The 20566-nt window shown below is 42.2% G+C and overlaps 1 protein-coding gene across 22 annotated transcripts in view; it reads right to left on the reverse strand.

Annotated features, from left to right (window-relative positions):
• Positions 1-20566, reverse strand: part of ATXN1 (ataxin 1) — a 371677-nt gene that overhangs the window by 94227 nt on the left and 256884 nt on the right. The window contains exon 5 of one of the 22 annotated variants that reach the window (XM_077180501.1): positions 17138-17244. The exons of the other annotated variants lie outside the window; for them this stretch is intronic. The gene's annotated coding sequence lies outside the window, so the exon portion shown is untranslated. The remainder of the gene's footprint in view (positions 1-17137; positions 17245-20566) is intronic. 22 annotated transcript variants of the gene reach the window in all.

Here is a 20566-nt window from a genome sequence, read left to right on the forward strand (position 1 = left end):
GGCAACCCTCAGAATTGCAATTTTTAATCCTTATCCCTTGTCATTTAGCATTCAGGGGAAAATCTTCAAATGGAGTCCAAATGACTATGAGAAAATATTTTTTTCCAACAAAAATCAATGGCTTCCAATTACTTTTAGTAAGAGCCGAGAAGTTTACTCCTTGCAAACTCCTGCTTGGATAGACTCCTGAGAGCCTCCCTAGAGAGTCAGCTGTGTGTAACCCTGGGCTGACACCCACCACACTCAGTGAGTAAGTCCTTTCACTAACTTCAACAAGTGGGATTAGGATTTTGATTCTGTTCAAGTTAGCAAGGCTCTGACTGCCCAAACCAGGGCTTTGATCACTGAATCAGGAGCAAGGCTGCTTGCTAGCTATGCAGTGACCTTGCTGTCAGCCCAGCACAGTGACACAGGAACAGGCCACAAGCAGCACCTGTGCAACAGAGGGCAGTGGTGGTATTCTGGGGCAGATGCCTTCTCCCTGTGCTTACATTTCACAGGAAAGATGACATGAAGCGAGGTAGCTTACACCTCAGGCAAAAAAAGGGGCAAGAGACCTTGTATTTACCACAGGGTGCCTTTGTACCATGCACACAGCCAGTTATTATGGAGCAGATTATGCACTATAAATTCACAAGCTAGTTTAATTTGCTACAACTTGCTCACTTGACCTTACCCATAGGCACTTCACTCTGTGAGAGCCAAGTCATGCCTGCTTGCAAATGTTCCCAGGCACTTTTATGCTTAAGATTTAAAGATAGCATAGCACAAAATTCAGGATGCATGGAGACATGCTGCTTCTTGAAGCACAACCCTCACCTGAAGAGCAGAGCACTCAGTCCCTAACTGGGACAATCTTTTTGCTATGCAGATCTGATGGGCTCTGATGATATGCTCTTCATGGAACATGGAAAATGTAACTTGGAGGGACCAGCAGAGAAAGCTGGTTAGCAGTACAATCGGGTCTTAACCAGACTTTGTGACTGAAGTTTCCACAGGATAACAAATCATTATCACATACACGGTTACCGATCACATCTCCGCTATAAATGGGAAGCATTACCAAGGAAGCTGTTTTTTCATGGTCCCACAGCATTACGGTTACTCAACTATCACAGCAGAGCCCTGTCTTTGAGAGCTAAAAAGGACACTGTGCTGACAGATTAGAAGTGTAATTGAGACATGAACAGATCTCAAATCAAAGAACATGGAAGTACTTCTCGGGAGTATTTTGAGACTAAAATTGGACCCCAGGGCAATCAACAAATAAGGACTGTAGTACAAGCGAGCAACTGCAAATTGGCAAAACCTGAAAACCAGAAGTTGGCTACATGCAATATCCTGTATTTATTCCAAGAAAAGGTCATGCTCTCCCATTTTGCTTTGAAGATCAGGCAGTGAGAGATTACTGCTTTACTAGTCCTTTCCTGCAGGATTTTAATTGTCATCCCTTGCTCTCTTGCATGACATAATTTGGTTTCCCTAATTCACAAATCAGCATAAGCTAATAAATCTGTTTAAGAGACGGCAGCCTTGTGCCCAAGTTGTTTCGTTGTTCGCTATTATCCCTCAACTAATCCTGCAACTCAAATAAAACCGTAAGTCATTTCCTGCTTTATTCTCCCTCTACATGAAATAGTTTCAGACAGGTTCAATCCTGCTTCACTGCAAATGGGAAAGGCGAGGTTTTATCTTCCTGGAGCATGCATGATTTCAATTACCTAATGTGTGTATCATCTATCATGTCAGGAAAGAACTTCGAAATTATTTTCAACAGGTTTAACTGACTTTACACAATGAGAAAAGATTTTAATGGAAATAAATTTGAAAAAAAAAGAAAAAAAATTAAAAAAACAGAAACCACAAACCAACCAAGAATTTACTATCTTCTAAGTTTCAAGTTAATAAAAGCTTCTCTAAACCAGCCATTCCAAACTTTGCCCATCTAAAAATCTTCTGACATTTTGTCTAGTGTATAAAGGCTGCTGCTGATGTTCTGCTAGTGTAAAAATTACTTGAATCCCAATTACGTCTAAAATTAATGCTATGGTGAAGCAATATCACCTTAGGGCAGAAGAGGTTTTGTTTGCATAAAACAGGCAGCCATCACTCTGATTTCTGTTTAGCATCCATTCCTCATCTGAAGCTTGATCCTCCAAGGCTTTGTCATGTAAACAAACATTTCCCATGGCTTTGCATGTGGTCCACAGTGAAATGCCCAACTTCACAAGGTGTTACACCCACTTTGTGCAGGATGAATAACTGTATCTGGGTGCATGGGAACAGTAAATCAAGTTGTTAGCACTTTGTATATCCCGCGGGTCCTAAACCAGAAAAACAAGATGCAGATCATGGGGCTCAGACAAGGAAGCAATCCATCCTGCCCCACAATTTGTAACAGAGGGAAAAACATTTATGTTGCCCTTCCCAGCTCTGTGAACATGCGACATCCCAGCCCAGCACATCTTTCCTGTGTGAAAAGTATCTCCAACTTACTCAGAGGGAAAATGCAGGACAGGAACTGAGAAGAGCACAGAGATGGGAGCAGCACATGGGGCTGAAAGGGCAAGGCTGCAGCTCCAGTGCAGGAGCCACTACTGAAGATGGCCACTGACTGCGCACAGCTAATGTTAGCTGTGAGTCATCTAGAAATCAGTGTCCTGAGATTTAATCTAAAGACCATTATTCATCATTGCTTCACCCACAGCATGTATTTTTCAGGACTTAAGGCTCAGGTAAACCACCCCTCATTTTAGCATCAGCCTATGCAAACAGACTGAGAGCCTTTAGCAGTACTCACTGGATTCATCTGCCTTTCCAAACCTCTTCATCTGGAAACCATGGAAGTAACTCTGCTCTCAGAGCCATCTGCACTGCTCTTGTTACCCATTTCCTACCTCAATACCTTTGAACAAGTGATTGGAAAACAGATGAAGGTTCATCACTGCAGTTGTACTTGGGAAGAAATGCAGAACAGCTCAAGTTCACTCTCTATTTACATGATGTCTAATAACAATACAAACACAAATCTAACTAGGACCTCAGAGACTTTTACACAAATAACAGCAATCACAACCATACTCCTTATTTATACTTCACTAATACCCAGTTTTTACAAAAAGGCATGAGGTTAGCCTGTGCTTCACTTAGTGGGCTCAGTATCCCAGTTCCACGTGATTTTCCCCCATAAAGAGAGTGTAGCATAAGGTATTAAAATAGCAAGCCAAGAGGTGGGCTCTGGTTGCAACACACAATGCCTCCAGGTGAAAACTTAAGAGGAGCTTGTTCAGGTTGTTTTGTCTAAGCAGGAACAGTGCAGAACCACAAGAAGAAAAATACCTCACAAATACCTCCTATCAGACGTCAATGATGTACTTCTTAATAAAAATCCATCACCTTATTCACATCAGCACTCCCTATTTGCCACTTTTTTATGGCTATCAAAGCAGGAATACTGGTGGGTGCGAAGGGGGCAGAATTTCAACACAGATCTACATTTCTCTTAGGATGCCAACTTTCTTCATTCTCATACAGAGGTTTAAAGTAAAAACTCTGTGGCCTGCGTGCTTGTAACACAGTCATTTCTACACGTCTTCTTAGCAGAAGAGATTGAGAAAAGAACGCAAATGGTCCATAATAATTCAAGCTGAGAGCCAGTTATGTTGAAGAGATATAAGCAATAAAAATAACCACTCTGGATGCTTCTGTTACATGACATAAATATTTCTCTTTTTCTTTTATGGAAGCTATTATGCAAAAAATGCAGCTCAGCCCTGAGTGGAGACAATGAGCCTCCTGCATATTTGAAGAACTGCAGCACCATATTAACTTGCTACAGATGACAGCAAGCTCAAGGGCCTTCATAAAATGTACAGACACCTCTCATATGATGGCCACAGCTCTCCTGCAAAGATGGTGTTGAAAGGAGAATCCAAATGACGTGAGTTGCAAACAGCAGCAGCGCCAAAAGCAATGGCTGAGATTCTGTTTAATTGCAGTTATTTTAAGTAGCCAGAGACAAAACCTCCTGAAGAAGATTGTTAATGCTACAACCCAGAAAACCAGAGAGGAGGCTTGATCTCTGGTTAGAGCAGTAATTCCAGGAGATGCCCACAGTACCAACACCCTGGTGCCAGTAAGATTTGAGTTTGGGCCATGGCCTTTGCCTCACTGGACTCAGCCATGGGTGCCCAGAGCTACTCATCTGCTTATTACACAATGTTTTCAGGGAGCAGCTTCCCTGTCTCCTCTACCTGTGCAGCACACAGGGCTGAGGAGGACCTGACTTACACCAGCTGCCAGGGTGGGGGGGCACACACAGGCACATGCACAAACAAAAAATGCCACCACGTAAGCTTGGCTTCCTTAGGGACCAGCTCAGAACGCACCCTTAACCTTCTCCCCACTTCCAGAGCCGCCACGTCTTCTGCACTGCTGATGCAACGTGATACGGAGCTGGAAAACAAAGGCACTATTGACCAACTTTTCTGCAGGATTAAGATGACTATGCTGGCTTACAACAAAGATTTCAATTATTTCGACACCAAGTGCTAAGTAACAGGAACACGGCTTGGCAGTAATTCCAGAGATTACCTGTTGAAACATTAATGACAAATATCTTTTGATGTGGGCTGCTTTATGTGGTGCAAAAGGCAGCGCTGTAATTATACATTTCCTTTCTATGAATCTAGTATTTAACAGTAAAGCATTACTGGGGGGCCTGTGCACGTGTATGTTTGTGCATGTGTGTGTTTGTGTGTGTCAGGAAATACTCCACAGCTGAGCCTGCAATTTACCAGGGTGGCTGCACGTAGTAAATCTGCAACAGGGGAGAGCTCAGCCGTTTCATTCATCCTGCACCAAGCAGAGGGCTAAAACAATTGCCACGCTTAAGACAAATGTCAGTGTGAGTCATACCCACCGGAGCGCAAACATGTTTGCTGTTGGGTGAGTCAGAATATCACATTGTGAATTCACAAATCTTCCTATAAATAATAGTTTCTGAAATTGTTGCATTTCTTTATTACAATGGAATTTTAAGTACGATGCCAAATCTATAAAGGCTTTCCTGACTACAAAGAAAATGGTTTTTCTCGCATTCCCTTTTGCTTCTTATTGCGTGTATCTGCCTACAGTAGTAGGCTGTCTACGGTACCTGAAGTGGTAATTGCATTGATTCACACCCAGGAAAATGCAAGCATGGCTCAAAATAGGTCCAAATGAGAGACAGCCCCTGTCCCCCTGAAAAAAAAATATATAACTAAATATAAGCAGTAGGACCTCCCACTTACTGGATATGCTTTCTACATCTTTTCTGATGCCGTAATTCTGACAAGCTTTAGCATGTTCAGCACTCAGAGGAAAATAACGTCATGCTGGCATGAGACACAGAGCAGCTGAGAAAAGGGGTGAGAAATGCTGGAGAAGTGGTGAGAGAGGCCAGGGCAGCATGGTGCATGTGAGCAAGAAGGGACTGTGCCTGCACTGTGCTCCACAGTGTGAGCCCCCACAGCTAAAGCACCATCCCTGCTTCAGGGAGCGCTCCGCCTTAATACAGCGTGCAGAGATCATTCCTCCCCACAAATACCAACATACCTGGTAACAAAAGTAATGCACTGTAATGATTGGCAATGATTATCCTTGACTGCCTCTAATTCAAGAAAGTATCTGAATCAGAAGTTATGCAAGTGCCTTTTGAAACTCCAGGATATGACCAAATTGATGCAGGAGAGTCCTGATAAAGATATGTGTCGTGTCTGTAAGTAAGGGGAGGAAAGTGTTTTGGGTAAGGTTTCTGGTGGGGTGTTTCTAACTAGATTTTCAGTTGGGAATTTATTCTCATCTTACATGAAAGGGAATTCATACACATACAAATCTCCTTACATCAAATTAAGACAGTCTTGCTTTCGTCTAATTGTTTTGTGGAATAACCACTCAGAAGTTCATTTCTGTTATCTTTCTCAAACAAAATAAAAGGCCTTTTAGAAAAAAATTATAGCTAAAACAATTAAATCCTCCTGGGAATGACTTCGTTATGGAAATCAAGTGACAGTTTCTTTTATCTAGCCAAGCAGCAAGTCTGCATTTATAAAAGGCATTCTATGCACGAAGTACAGTGAGTAGGAGGACATGAAAATGCTATTTTTAAACCAGATTTCAGTGTTCCTCCCATACAGATTTCCTGGACTAATAACAGCAACAACAATAATGATAATTAATAATGCCAAAAAAGGAGTATCCTCTTAAAGATGAGTGGCATGTGAGAAAGCAAATTGCAGTTAAGGACTTGTAAGATTTAGGGACAAATGTAGGGTCCTTTCAAATAAACTGGCATTGTGCCATGAATTTCACAGGATTTGAGATTTTCCCCCTAAATTTCATACTGCAATTTTTTTTTTTCAAAAAAGGCAATAAATTAACATTATGTGTAGCATATGCTGCATGTCTACCATTTGTTTTCTTGCAGCAATTGTTATTTTCAGAAACACCACTAAATGATAAGTTAACTGCGGAGCTGTTGCTATCACTGTGTCTGTGTAAGTGACCATGGCAGCTTTTGGAGCTGGGGAAGAAAGGGAAAAAAGCCCTGAGAAAATCCAGGGCCAAGCAATGTTTTCAAATGCAACAAGTATAAGGGTATGATACAGACTTTGACCCAAAGCTTAAAAGAAGACACTGTAAAGATCCTTTTCTGCTTTGCTGACCTCTGGACCTGTCTCTCAGAACACTCACAGAGCAAAGAAGTTGAATTAACAAACACAGAGAAAGCGTGGGTCAAATCCTTCCTCTCTGCCAGGAATACCTGTCTCCACCACATCTGGAGTACAATTTTCCAAGCACAGAAGTTAGCCACAACTACCAGAAGATTGTTACTCAGTTGTGCTATTGTCTACCAGTGGCAATTAGAATAACCAAGAACACAAACAAGGATAATAAAAATGAGTGAAAGTGAGCAGGCAGTAACAAAATGCCTGGGACACCGAGGTGCAACGTGAAACCCGCTGGAGCACTGGTACTTGAGAGTAACCCAGCATTAGGAAGCCCCCATTTCCCATGAGATGAGAGCAAGGCAGAGAAATCTCACATGCTGCCTGTCCCTCTCTTACACTCAGCAGCTCTAACACAGACACACTCTGTAGTCTGGCACTGACTCATGTTTCAAACTTGGGAGCACCCCCAAGACACACACCTGCACACAACCCCTGCTCATCCCCTGCCTCATGCTGGTGCCATGAGGTACCAACCTTGTCCAAGTATTTTCATCCATGTTTTTAATCCAGTGCAAACCCCTCAACAGCAGTAGCATGAAAGGTGGAGGAGCAGTCTTGGCATGCTACCAACCCAGTGAAAAATCCCCCACCTAGCTAAATCAGGTACGGTCTGTTTCTGAAAGATATTATTTAAGGAGCATTCAGGGTATGTTTGGAAGCACTTCCACTCTCTCACTCTCCTACAAGACAAATCTTCATGTCATTAACCTTTATTTGCCTTTTAAACAGTAAAATGTAAGTCTGTTAAACCACAGAGTTCCAATTTGATATTTTGATCATCTCCATCTGCTTAATGGGAAATATGCAGTGGTAAGAGAGGAAAAAAAATAGGTATGACTGGAATAAGTTAGTGCCGTTTTCCTTTTTTGTCCAATGCTTGCTGCCAAACATGCTTGCTGCTGGTCATTTGCCTCGCTCACTGCCAGCAAGTGCTCAGCTAGGCACGTCACCAATATTTAACCCTCAATAAAATTAAATCACAGTAATGCTTTGCACTCATTTAGGGTTTTACATACCACAACCACCGTGAAAAAATTAACTGCACGCTCTGTAACACACCTGCAAGGTAAATTGAGTATTGTTATTCATACCTTATGCAAAAGAGAATTTCACTGGAGATGGGATAATTGACCTGCCCAAAGCTATGCAACACAGGTGCTCCTGTTTCCTGGTTCTCTCTCTATGCCAACAGACCAGTTTCAGCCTTTTCTGAAATTCAGAGTGAGTTCTGTCTTCATTTCTGCATCTTTCTGCTGCTGAGGGAAAGCAGGGAGCAGGTTTCTGTACCCAGTGGTATGAGTGGTACATGGGTTCCTAGCTGTATTGCCTGTGGTGGACCAGAATCAACAGGACTGCAGCACTGATGTTTCTACTTCCCTACGTTAAGCAAGGATTATCTGCAGAAAATTATTTGACCTATATTTGGTCTACAATAATTTACTAATAATTTGATAAAAGGTACATTAGAAGCCTTTTTCACATAAGACTACCAAGTTTTTGCTTATCTGGAAGTCTTCTAGTACTGCAAGGAGCACAGTAGAGGACTCAGCAGTGTACCACACACTGCTCCTCATACTCCCTCTCTCTTCCCCTCAACAGTAAAAAAGGGTAGGACTAAACAAATAAAGGTTTCATCCTAGACAAATGATGGCAGGGCAGGAGCAGTGCCCACTGCCAGCTCCTGTGAGCTGCAGCCACTCCTGCACACTGTCACATGGCAGAAAACACCACACTGAGCTTGCCTTCAGCCAGCACTGGTGTACTGAATGGACCTGAACTGAGGTGAAAACCCTCACATGTCACAGGCTGGACAACAGATTCATGTAGGCAGAGATCCTGTTACAACACCAGCTGTTCCTCCTGCACCACGACCAACAGCCACAAGGTAGGTGAGACCCAACCACACTCACTGCATTAGAAATTAAAGGGTTTTTCCTGTAAAAGATCTGTAAGCTTATGTGCAGTGACATGATTAAAGCAGAAATGTTAACTACCAGCCCTACCAGTGGATGCAATCGTCCCAGTTCGAAAGAGGGGAAAGCTCATCCCCGTTCACAGACCAAGTAAGCCCTACCTTTGATCAAAGCAGTTAAGACAGGAAAAGCACTTGAACACATTGATCAGCTCCTAAGCTAGGACAAGGCTTAAGTAGAGGGGTTTATCTCTCACAACCTCTCACTTTTAACCACGTTTGGTTGGGTCAGGGCCAACTTGGCGTAACCAGATCCTCAGCCCGAGCTGCAGGTTTTGATTGCCCTCAAACTGTAGCTCAAGCCAAAGCCTCTTTAGCTATCTCACCTAAGAGCACTGCCACCCCTGCAGATCAGCAGATGAGCTCCATAGTTTAAGTGGATTAGCTGTGCTGAACAACCTTGCTACATTCAGTTCCCCTGCTTAGTGCTCCAGCTTCTGTCAGCAGTGATCTTTTCTACAGCTACTCCAGGAGGTTTTGCTGCAGAGGACAGAGCCAGGCTAAGGAAAAGCTTACGCTGTCCCCAGGCTACAGGAGAAACACAAGCTTGGAGGCTGGGCTCTGTGGGCTCCTCAAGGAGCTCAGTGAGCCAGTTGTGCTCTCAGAAGATCATCCCCTCCCACACCCTCTCTGGCACCAGAGTTTGGGGTTGGCTTCCCACTACATTGTGTGACTAGGATGAAAAATATAAGTTTAACACACCATATACCACCTTGTCAGGACTTATGAAAAATCCTCAGCAGTGGCACACAGCAGAGCAGTGCATAAACCACCACAGGAACAGGACGCCCCCCTTGTACCACCTATCTTAGTCTGGAGGAACAGCCTCTGCCATGTCTCAGCAGCTACAAACCTCTGTTCCTGTAAACCTCCCAATTTCCCATGTACACCATTATCCTTCTCTCAGCCACTCCTCCCAAAGGCAGCAGGCAGAAGTGCTGCTAACAGCATAATCAGTGTGAAGTTGTAACAGTGTGGGGGAATGTGGCAATTCATGGAAAATGCCTTCGACCAAAAGGCAATTAGCAGTGAGTCTAAATGCAGCAGCAGAAGGGAGTGGTTTCCTAACAAAACAAGCCCTGTTAAAAAAACCAAAAAAAACTTTAATAATACTTGCTTTCCTCAAACAAACAGCATTCTCAGGACATTGAAAGCATGAGGAAAAAATACCTCTGTGAAGCTTTCTGTAAAGATTATTCTTTACAGACACATTTGGCAGCCCTTTCAGCTCTGTCTCCTAATGCTATTGAGTATAACTATGTTAAGTTAATAAGCAAAGCCACTCAAAGGGTTTTTTTGAGGTTTTCTAGGCCAAGAGAGGAAGCAGTGCAATAGGAAAGTTTTCAGAAGTGGGAGTTGTGCCTGCCTTGCTTCTAATTGTAGTGAAACTGTCAACATCTGTGTTGTGTTTCAAGACTTTACACTTCAAAATCATTCCCTCTGTGCTTTGAATTGCTATACTTTTAAGCTAACTACTTCTGAAAGTGCTGTTTAAGAAATGACATCTTCAACCACATTTAACATTAAGAATAAATCTAAATTTGCAAAGTCTCATTGGGTCCCTGCAAAAGTGTAGTTTTTTATTGTACTTGACAGCCAATCTCTTGGAAAGTATCTGTGCAGAAATTTAGTTTAAATTACTTCATATCAAGACATTTAAGAGAAAATGAGGGGTTGCTACAAGTTAAAAATAATTATGCTCTTTTTACCTTAGATAAAAAAATCACCAACATTCAAGCAGCAAACAGCATCAAAACCAATTAGTAACCTAACAGCCTACCTCTGTGCAGGCATGTATTAATTGTATTTCAGAATCATCTCCAAACACATGTGGCTAGAACAACTGAACACGGCTGACTTGCTTTCTCCCTTGTAAACCACCAAAAGTGGAAGCAGGTTCAGGAACTATGGTGAGAAGTACAGGCCCTAACTGCCTCTGGAAGGGTGTTCTCTGCCAAACTGCAGGGAACTGAGGGAACTTTGAGCTTTCCAAGCACTCCTGCACACATTTGAATATCAGGGTAATTAGAAGGCCATGCTCCTTTCATGCTGTCATGAAACACAGAATATTTATGTTGCTTCAGCTTTAATGATTTTAAAATATGGAAGATCATTTCAGTAGAGTCAAAGCAGAATCAGTAATGCTCAGATATATTTACACTCTGCTGCTCAGTGTGGTAAAACTAATTCACAGTAAAGGCTTACTGTTAAATTCTTCGGGAGACAGAATAGGCAAGTAAGCAGCTCAGAACGTGCAGGCTCAGTCAGCTCAGTCAGGAGGAGCTATTTTCTACCTAGTATGACAGTACCCAGCACAAGGAGGCCCCAAAAATGACTCCACTTCCCAAGTAATACTTTCACCAAGCAGAAAATTATACTGTACCTTGTGGGGCTGAACAACTTTGAAGTATTATCTTGAGGTCTGCCAAAGCTGTTCCAGATGCCAGCTTCAATTTAAACCTATCTATTTTTCATATCCTTCTCCCAGACTGCCGTCTCCCCGGTTTAAAGGAGGACAGCACACTACTTAATCTGCAGAAAAAAGCTTCTACCATTGCTTGGAAATGACACCCCTCCATAGCATTTGGAAATCACACTGCTCACCTTGCAAGGAAGTCCCACCCCACTCCTTGCTCACCACATGATGGATGCTTGGCTTAGGCCAAGCTGAGGGGCTACAAACAAACTCCTGCATTGGCACTGGTTATTTCTGCACTTGAGAAGGAGGGGTATGTGGCCTTCCCTCTGCATTCTGCTCATCATCATTTCTCCATGCATGGATATGATTCCTCTGCACCTCTTCCCAAACTATTAAAAAAAAAAAAAAAACAAACCAAACAAAAAAAAAAAAAAAAAAAAAAAAACAAACAAAAAAAAAAACACTCCCCCCACCCCCCAAAAACAATCAAACAAACAAACAAAAAACAGAAACCAAAAACCATAACCCGACAGGAGCAATGATGGCAGAGAGACTTCTACTCCCAAACTCCAGCACCAGCTCAGGCAAGAAGTGAGGAAATATAGCCCTATCACAAGGGAAACAGCTGAGCTATTGCAAACAACAGCAACCCTTTTGACTTCACCAGAAAGTGCCCAACCCAGTACTAGTTTCCAAGTGGAAAGGCTGCCCTCCACTTACCGTGTAGAGTGCAGAAGAGCTGGATCAGCTTCTCAAATATCCCTGGTTTGCCACAGCAACCCAGCAAACATTGCCATCTAATCATTCCCATAGTACACTAATCCCTTCCTGGCTTGGCAGAAGGTGAGTACAAAGTTTTTGCTAATCTTGCATTTATAGTAATTTCCCCCTCCCTGTCACATCATGTGAATCATCCCTGTTTCCAAGCATCAAAGAGTTAATGGAAGAAAGAACCACCCTACCATGTGCTTCACTCAAGGGTAAGTGGACTGGCCAGCTACCAAGGCAGATTGTTAAAGACTGCACCGGGCTCCTGATTTTTTTTCTCTAAACAGTAATAACGTAAGGATTGAATGTGGACATAAATGTAAACCTAGACCACATCTGCTGATAAAGCAAAGTCTTTGTACTTGCGCAACTGCCATTAACTGTACACAAAATACTTAAATTTCATTAATTCTTCTACATTCAAAAGCTGACCTGCAGGCTGCCCGAGGCAGCCAATGTGAACTGCAGGCTCAGCAGAATTGCACATTAAAGACAGAAGGGAAACAGATTATAATACAAAATCAGACTGCTAGGAAAGTGAATAATTTGTGCAACTGTTTAACACTCAGAGCATTTCGGGCACACTTTACCACACCAGATTATAACACAGCTCTGGTGGTTCTCTTCTGAAAGACAGCTTAACAGGTTTTTTAGGTTTGTGTTATTTGCCCCTTTCATCACAGGCATGAACAAAACTGGCACCTTCAGGACTCTGTCATATTCCACTATTAAACTTTTCTTTTGAATTAATTGAAGGTACTCTGCTATTTGAAGATTTCTCCCTTCCCATAATTGCATTAATAGCTTGGAGCAGAGTGTACATGCATATGCAAAACATTTCTTACCAAATACCTCTCAGGGAACTTCAGATGTGCATCTTTGCCCTAAGCGTTCACGCTTCTTCTAATAAGATAGCCTTGAAGCAGTATTCTAATTCTAACTTATTTTTTGTGAGATACTTCCACCTTGCATTCATACCTGTCAGACATGAAATGTGGAGCTCCCTTCGTTAACTATTACCAAAACATTTGAAGGTTTCTCCATTGCCCATCAGGTATAAGCAGCTAGCATCTACCTAATAGGACTCCATCTCTAGACAGTTTCATTTTGAATGACATAAATTACCTTGGGCCAGCTTATTTCCATGTTGATTCATGTTCTGCTCTGCTGTGACCTCTAAGGAGAACAACTCAGGGACTCATCTGTCTCAAAGCCGTTTGTCTCCTGTTTTAGCTCCCTTCCTATTTCAAATCTAGCATAACTGACCTATAGGCATGAAATCCACTCAGGGATGTGACTGCTGACCCTTTCTACAGTTTGTAAAACATGATTATTTACATGATCATTATTAACAAGAGGAAAATATTTTAATTTGCTAGCAAATTCAATTTTCACATCTATGAGCAACACAATCATGTCTACAAATAGATGTTTACTCTTACATGCCAAGCTTGGAGACACAAAACATAATGTATTCCTTAACTGTCCCCATGGCATCAACATCTAATACTGCAATCTCAAATTATGCAGAAGTCTGTGGTAACCCAGTCTGTTTTCAGTTATCCAGTACCTTTTCAGTTCATGAATAGTTTAATTTAAAAAAAAAAGGGGGTGGGGGGGAGCTTATGATAAAAATTCATACCCAGATTTCAAAGAACTAACAGTGTAGGAAGGTGCACAGTAGATCATGCTCAGAGTACTTCATGCAAAAATATAAATCAAGAATTTTTGGTGCTTCCATTCAGGGTTGCTTAAATTTGTGATTCACGTGGGAAGCCATTGCTAACAACAACAATAACAACAACAACAAATGTCTCTGCAAGAAAAATGTAGAAACTAGAGTTGAAACTTTGGGTTGAGAAGTACAGTGACTTTGCACAGGAATTGCACACACCCCATCTACTGGCTTTTCAGAAGACTGAGAATTTTAACAGCAGCAAGGCAAGATTACCTTGCACTGGAATTATTTACTAAGCCATGCCTGTGAGATTAGTGCTTGATGAAAGTACAGGAGACCATCACCTATCCCAGAAGAACCACAAAGCAATCCAGAACTGACAAAACTGTTCAGAGCCTACCACGGTAGAAATACAGGTCACAGGCTAAAAAAAGTAACCCAAATCATCACAGCACCTTGTACATTGTGACAGAAACCTAATAAAGAATCAGAGAAAATGTTCCAGCTGACAAAGGTATTGGTTTTGCTGAGTCCCTGCTGTGAGGCCTGCCTTGCTGCCTTTAAGGCCAGGGGCAGGGGTAAACCCAGCAGAACAGATAAAGGCAGCAAACGTTCACCCACCCACAGCAGAGACTTCAGTCAGTGGCTGTTGTGCCACCTCTGCAGCACCCAGGGAGCACAGCCATTGTAATTTTTAATTCAAGAGAGTTGCATGCCATGTCATTAGAAGAATTCACAACAAACTTCAGTCACTGAGTCACAAATGGAACTCAAGTTATGCGCTGTCAATCAGGATGTTTGATTGTGGCAAATCAAATTATCTGCTTGCCTCTGCTGAAAGTTTCCCAAAGCCAGTGCAATCTCCCACTCCTCTAGTAGAGTCTGCAGTGCCTTGGTAGCAGATGGTGAAAGCACTGAGAGTAAATCCAGCCGCTGAGAACACGGATAGTTTTGCCACTGGAGTGTCAAATTGTGACGCTTCTTTTCCCAATGAATTAGTAATGTTAATCTATCCACGCTGCCTCACAAATGTTACCAGCCAGTGTCTGCCTGTTCATTTCTAACTCCATAATTGCAGGCAAGAGCTCATAGAAGTGGCCAACAGCCACCACAATGTCAGTCTATGGTCTTAGGAGACTACATTTAAATCTGTCAATACACTCTTTATATTAAACTTGCATAACAGGTTGGCTGTTACTGACAGTTGTGTGAAATATAAGGTGGTGCATGATCTAGATTAGGGGGATTTTCAATGCCTCTTCACTTTTCACCCTGGATTTCAAATTAGTTTCTTTACCAGTGAAGAAACGAATTCTTTACCACTGGTTTCTTTTACCAGTGCCCTGTCACACAGACAAATAATGGCCACAATTTCTAGTAAAAGCTAAAATCACAGAAATTTTATTGCATATAGGGTCAGAGATGTTTTGAAAACAAACTTTTCAATTATCTATGAAGTTTGGAGGAACTCAGTGTTACAGAAAGAAAATTAATTTTTTCCTTCACTTGCTACTGTCCTCCTCACAGACCAAAGCCTGCTCTTGCATCCAGTGTGACTTCAGCAGAGTGGACTGGGTTCAGAGCGATGTAATGTACTAAATGTTCAGTTTTCAAACAACAGATCAAGTTTTGTTTTAAAATGTTGTCTTTACTCAGAGCATTTTAAACCAACTGATAAGAGGCTGCCATTGCTGCTCACCCTTTCTTTCCATTTTCTGAGCAAAAGTTGTGAAGGCATGATATTGTCTTAAGATGTACACCAGCCAAGGAGAGTACAGTGATGTGAAACTGGTATTTGTGTTTTGTCACTACCAGCAAAGGTGTGTCTGCACAAAGCTGTGGTAACTGTCAGCAGCTTAAAGCAATTTAGATCTTTGCTTGTTTGTGTGCCAGGCAATCTTAAAGAGCTGCAGAACTCTCTCTTCTAAGCATTAAGATCTCAGTAACTTCAACTATATAAACGCCCCAAATTAAAACAGCATATTCATCAATTTCTAGGAATACACCACAGTTTGGATGACACATTATTCCAGTGCTCAGTTTCTTCTGGACCTGAAGGCATCCTAGAGGTCTTAAAACTCAGCCTTCCTTCAGCGAGCTCCAACTGGAGCCAGACCAAGCATTCAGCACTGGCACCAGACCCACTGCAGCGCCAGACCACGTTAAGCCAAGAGCTGTGGAGGTGTTTTTAGGAACCCTTGCAGAAGGCACCTCTGCCAACAAGGTTCAAGAAGGTTTCTGCTGGCGACTTGAGAAGACATACTGAATGTCAATTGGCATGTTTATCTTCTTTAAACACTGAGCTTCCTTTCTAACATCTAATAGGGCAGATTACTGGTTTAATACTAATGGAAACTGATCAAAAGACCCTAGATTATTTGGCTGGCTTAACTTAAAAACTTTTCCTGCTCCAGTTTCCATGCAAAATATATCTGAGTATTCCTATGAATGGAGAGCCTATCAACTAATCATTTAAGGAGATGAGGAAAACTACCTTTGATACTGAGTTATGGATAAAAATGCCAAAAACCTCCCAGACCAACTAAAGGATGCGCTCCACAAATTTTCACAAGGACTACTTTGGAAAATAAAACCTAGAGAAGCATACTATATAAGGCTATTTGAAAATTCTATTCCTTATCTACAAAACTTCTCAGTTGCCATCATGGTTCATTTGTTTAGGGACAAAAGTAGCTGGCAAACTAGAGTAAAAAAGAAAGAACAAGTAAACACTGGCATTCTAAGTGTTCTCTGTAACTGAAAATAAACAGCAGTGGTCAAGTGAAAACTGACCAGCTCTCTATCCATACTGCCAGCTGGGAGCAACTTGGATCAAGGCTATCAACCCATTTAAATGCAGAAATGCTTTCATGATTTCAAGGCAGAACGAATATTTCTTTTTGTCTGCACACTTTTAGAAAACATGAACAGTAACTTCAGAACAGAACATAGATGCCTGTTAACAAAGCCAATAACAATTATTGCTATGTCTAAGAATCAACAAAAAAAACCACCAGTGTATTCCAAAGGCATTCGCTCACAAAGCAAACTCACTCCACACAAGCCCCAGCACAGAAACGTGATAGTATCTCATGATTTATGTTCTCTCAGCAGGTTGTACCGGGTCCTCCAGATTCCATGCTTGCCTTTGAAAGCAATTAAGTTTCTTGCACTTCTGGGAGCGACAAAAGCTCTCACTATGAAAACCTGCATGCTGCACTCGTGCTGAGTCTGCAGCTTGGCAGACTGAAACAAAAGCACCACAAGAGATGTGAATTTCCCCCACTTAACTCATCTGAGAGCATTAGAATGTGAAGGGCCATCTCTAAACTTTGAAGCTATTTCCAAATCATGTCTTTGTACAGTGCCCAAAGAGCCAGCTGCCGCTGTGATTTGGAGAACATTTGCATAGCCCCTCTCAGCCTGGAAAGAAAAATCCCTTTTCTCATCAGCCTGCACACAGGAAGCTCTACAAGTTCAGCTACTGTGAACTATTCTAATTGCTCACAAGACAGAGTACCCTTACTTACATAAGAGCATGTCCAGACACCTCGATGAAACCTGGGTCCTGCTGTGCTATGCACTGTACAAAACACCTGCTCCATGGAGTTTACAACTTGCACAGAGTAAACTGTACCTAAGGGAAGACAAGGGCAAGAAGCACATGTAGAGAAGTAATCAACAGGCATTTCACACAACTAGTGTGTGAATTCTGCTTGTGAATTATTATAGTATAGGAATGCTGCCCGATCAAAAAATAGATCTGTGATATATCCCTGGCTGAATAAAACAAACAGAATAGCAGCAAAGTCAAGCTATTAAACATCCTCGCCCCAGCAACAAAAGCCCCAATGCTCTTCAAAAAACAGACTGCCTGGACAAGACACATCTTTTACCTTCTGAAGATAGAAAAAAGCCAAAGTCATTTCCCATCACTGCTCTAATTCTACCCAAACTGCAGGAGCGTGACCTTGTGAAGCCAGAGTGTGAGCCGGTGTGACAAACACGGCAGTCGGGCACACAGAAGGGCGTGTGCCAACGGGCAGCCCCAGCACACAGGGAGGGCAGCTCCTTCCAGGCAGGGTGGTGACAGTGACCCACCTCTTGCTTACAGCAAGGCATGCTGGCCTGAGACCTCAGCCAAGGGCAGTTACTCAGGGATTGCCCTCACACATGGAGTTCACGTGTCATTTACTCAGTGGCAAACAAACTTGCCAAGACCAACATTTTTCCACATCGACTTATTTTTGCACCTTAGACTCAGCATGTTTGGTTTTCAGGGTTTATCCTCATAACTCCAAATGAAATCAGCTGGAGTGATGCATAGTCAGCACCCAGAATTCTGTAATTTTATTTTTTATTTATCAGTGTACCTGTTTTCTCTGTTATACAGTAAGACACCCAATTCTGTGTAAGTATATTAATTTCAGATAGTGTCATTTTCAAAATTATTTAAGCCTAGTTATGAGAGTTAACCTGGCTCTGTTTCCTTCTGACAACATCTGTGGTTTCATAACTTTAGGTTTTTTGTACCTCTCGCTCACCTGTTACAAAGCATGACTTACAAATTCAGAGAAATTATTTATCAGGGAGATCTGCAAAAAATGACCAACGGTAATTTTCTACCAGATTTAGACGAACATTTCCCGCTCTCATTTCCTTCACTTAAAGTTGCAATCATCTCTAAGAACCAGAGGCAAGTGCTTTTGGAGGCAGAAACGTGCTTAAAGACATATAATGGCAAGAATGTAAGATGCTTCAATGTCCTCTAAGCCCTCTTTAAAGTGCTTAACGTCTTAGGATAAAAAGTATGAGCAACTGTGAGCTTGGTCATAGATAGTTCATTAAACATACAAACATATACAGACATGTCAGAAATGTTAAGCCAGGAGCTAAAAGGCAAGGAAATACCAGAAATGTGCCCAATGTGTAACATTTAATCTTTATTCTTAATTTTGTGATTACACAGGGCTTGTTTTCCACAGGAAATGGTGCCATTCATGGTATAGTAAAGCTATTACTCTAGCTTTCAGTATTACTGAATAAGAGATCCTCAGTTTGCTTCATTCTTAGTATTAAAAATGGCCCTGAATGCTTTGCTTTAAAGACAGAACAACTATTTCCTTCTAGGTTATTTTCTGGCTGTCACCATATTACCTAACTGCCTGATTCACTAAAATTAGCACATGTTCACAACACCCCGGTGAAGAGGGTTTTTTCCCCCCATCACAGAGACAGAGAGACTGAAACTGTGGACAAAGGTCTCTTCCAAACCCAGCTATGCTGCTTGATGAGATTTTCCTCCCACACATGTGCTCAGCACCAGCTGCCCCTCTTCCTGTGCTGACTGTCTCCCTTCAGAAGTGCTAGCAGTCTGGTGTAAAAGCGTTTTGTAATCCATTATGGTGAAAATAAACTGGAGCAGCTACAAACTACTCTTTAGGCTCTTTTATGCTAACCCAGTTTTGCCTCCAACCAGCTGGGGAGCACGCACCAAAGAGGGTCCTATCCAAGGGGAGGTGCAGTGAGCTTGTGCTGACAGAGGCAGACCCAAAAGAGGGCACCTACACTGGTCAAAATCATTACCAGGGCTGAAACTTTTACATGAAAACAGACCTCTTCTACTGGAGGAACAGAGATAACTGCAAGCTATCAAGGATCTCACATGAACCAAAGCTGTAGCACCCAGTTTGCAGTCACAGACATCCAGTTTGCAGTCACAGATTCATGGTGACAGCACAGGGACAGCAAGATTAAGGTGTGGGAGCAGGTGGAAAGAGATGCATTCACACGAGGTGCTACTGCCAGCACACACTTGTTGCATCCTCTTGATGGAGATTGCTTCTCCACCCCTGAGCTGCTCGAACAAACTGTATGAATGCTCTTCATCCACTTCAAGTGTGAAGTTAGATACTTTGAACAGACTTAGGTTTAAGCTAAACTGTATTTTCACACCACAGTTTATGTACTGATACAGAGGGACAGGATTGCATGAGTCAGTCTGCTGTCTCAGTAGGGCTACAAGGCTGCATCAAGCACTTGGGCTACAACAAACAACCACAGGTGAAATAATCCTGTATCTTCACACCAGGACAAGCAGCATTTAAATGCAGCCTCAGGAATCACAAACTCCATACCAATGTACAGAACAGAGATTTCCCTTTTCTGTGGCTTAAGTTCTGCTGCTTTCCTTCTCAGACTCTACACCAGCTTCCTCTTGGTTTCTCAGCTTAATCCCAATCACATCACACAATCCACCCCTGACAGTGACACCAGCTCCAAAATGCTGTCCCCACACTTGGTGCTTTTGGCCTTAACTGCCCCTCCATCTCCTGGTTCAGATAGTGCCATGTTCCTCACTACTACTCCTGAGAACATCCTCCACAGCTTGTGTTCTCTCTCCATCCTTTCCTTCTGCTGCACTCTGTCTGGGCAAACAACAGCTTTGCTGAAAACATGGGACCATAATCTCCTTTCTTTTGCCTCCTGTATACCTAAGACCACAGCACTCAGGAGACCAATGTGGAAATATCAAAGCAAGTTTGTCAGCTCTAAAATACAGCATACTCAATGCTACCTAATGAGCTCCTGCTGTGTGGGTACAAAATGAGAGACATTAGACTTTATATACTGACTGACTATGGACAAGTTTTGCTGCAAATGAGAAGGCAAATCCCTCATATTGGGGCAACTCTACAGCCAAATTTCAAATATTCACTCCCAAATGTGAAGGTGATACACAGGTACTCAAATGAAACAGCCAACCTATTTTTAAAAAAGGTACAAAACATGCAGAGTTTTCTATCTTGTTCTCAAGACAACTGGAATCATTCATGCTGAAACGTAAAAAGAAAGAAAAATCAACACTAAACTGCCACTGCTTTTGGAAAAAAAAAATTCAGTTTAAAAGGTTATCCTGGAAAAATCCTGAAAGTTGTGCAATGCTGATTGTAGGCAGT

The sequence above is a fragment of the Agelaius phoeniceus genome, chromosome 1 (assembly GCF_051311805.1).
Source record: "Agelaius phoeniceus isolate bAgePho1 chromosome 1, bAgePho1.hap1, whole genome shotgun sequence".
Classification (NCBI taxonomy): domain Eukaryota; kingdom Metazoa; phylum Chordata; class Aves; order Passeriformes; family Icteridae; genus Agelaius; species Agelaius phoeniceus.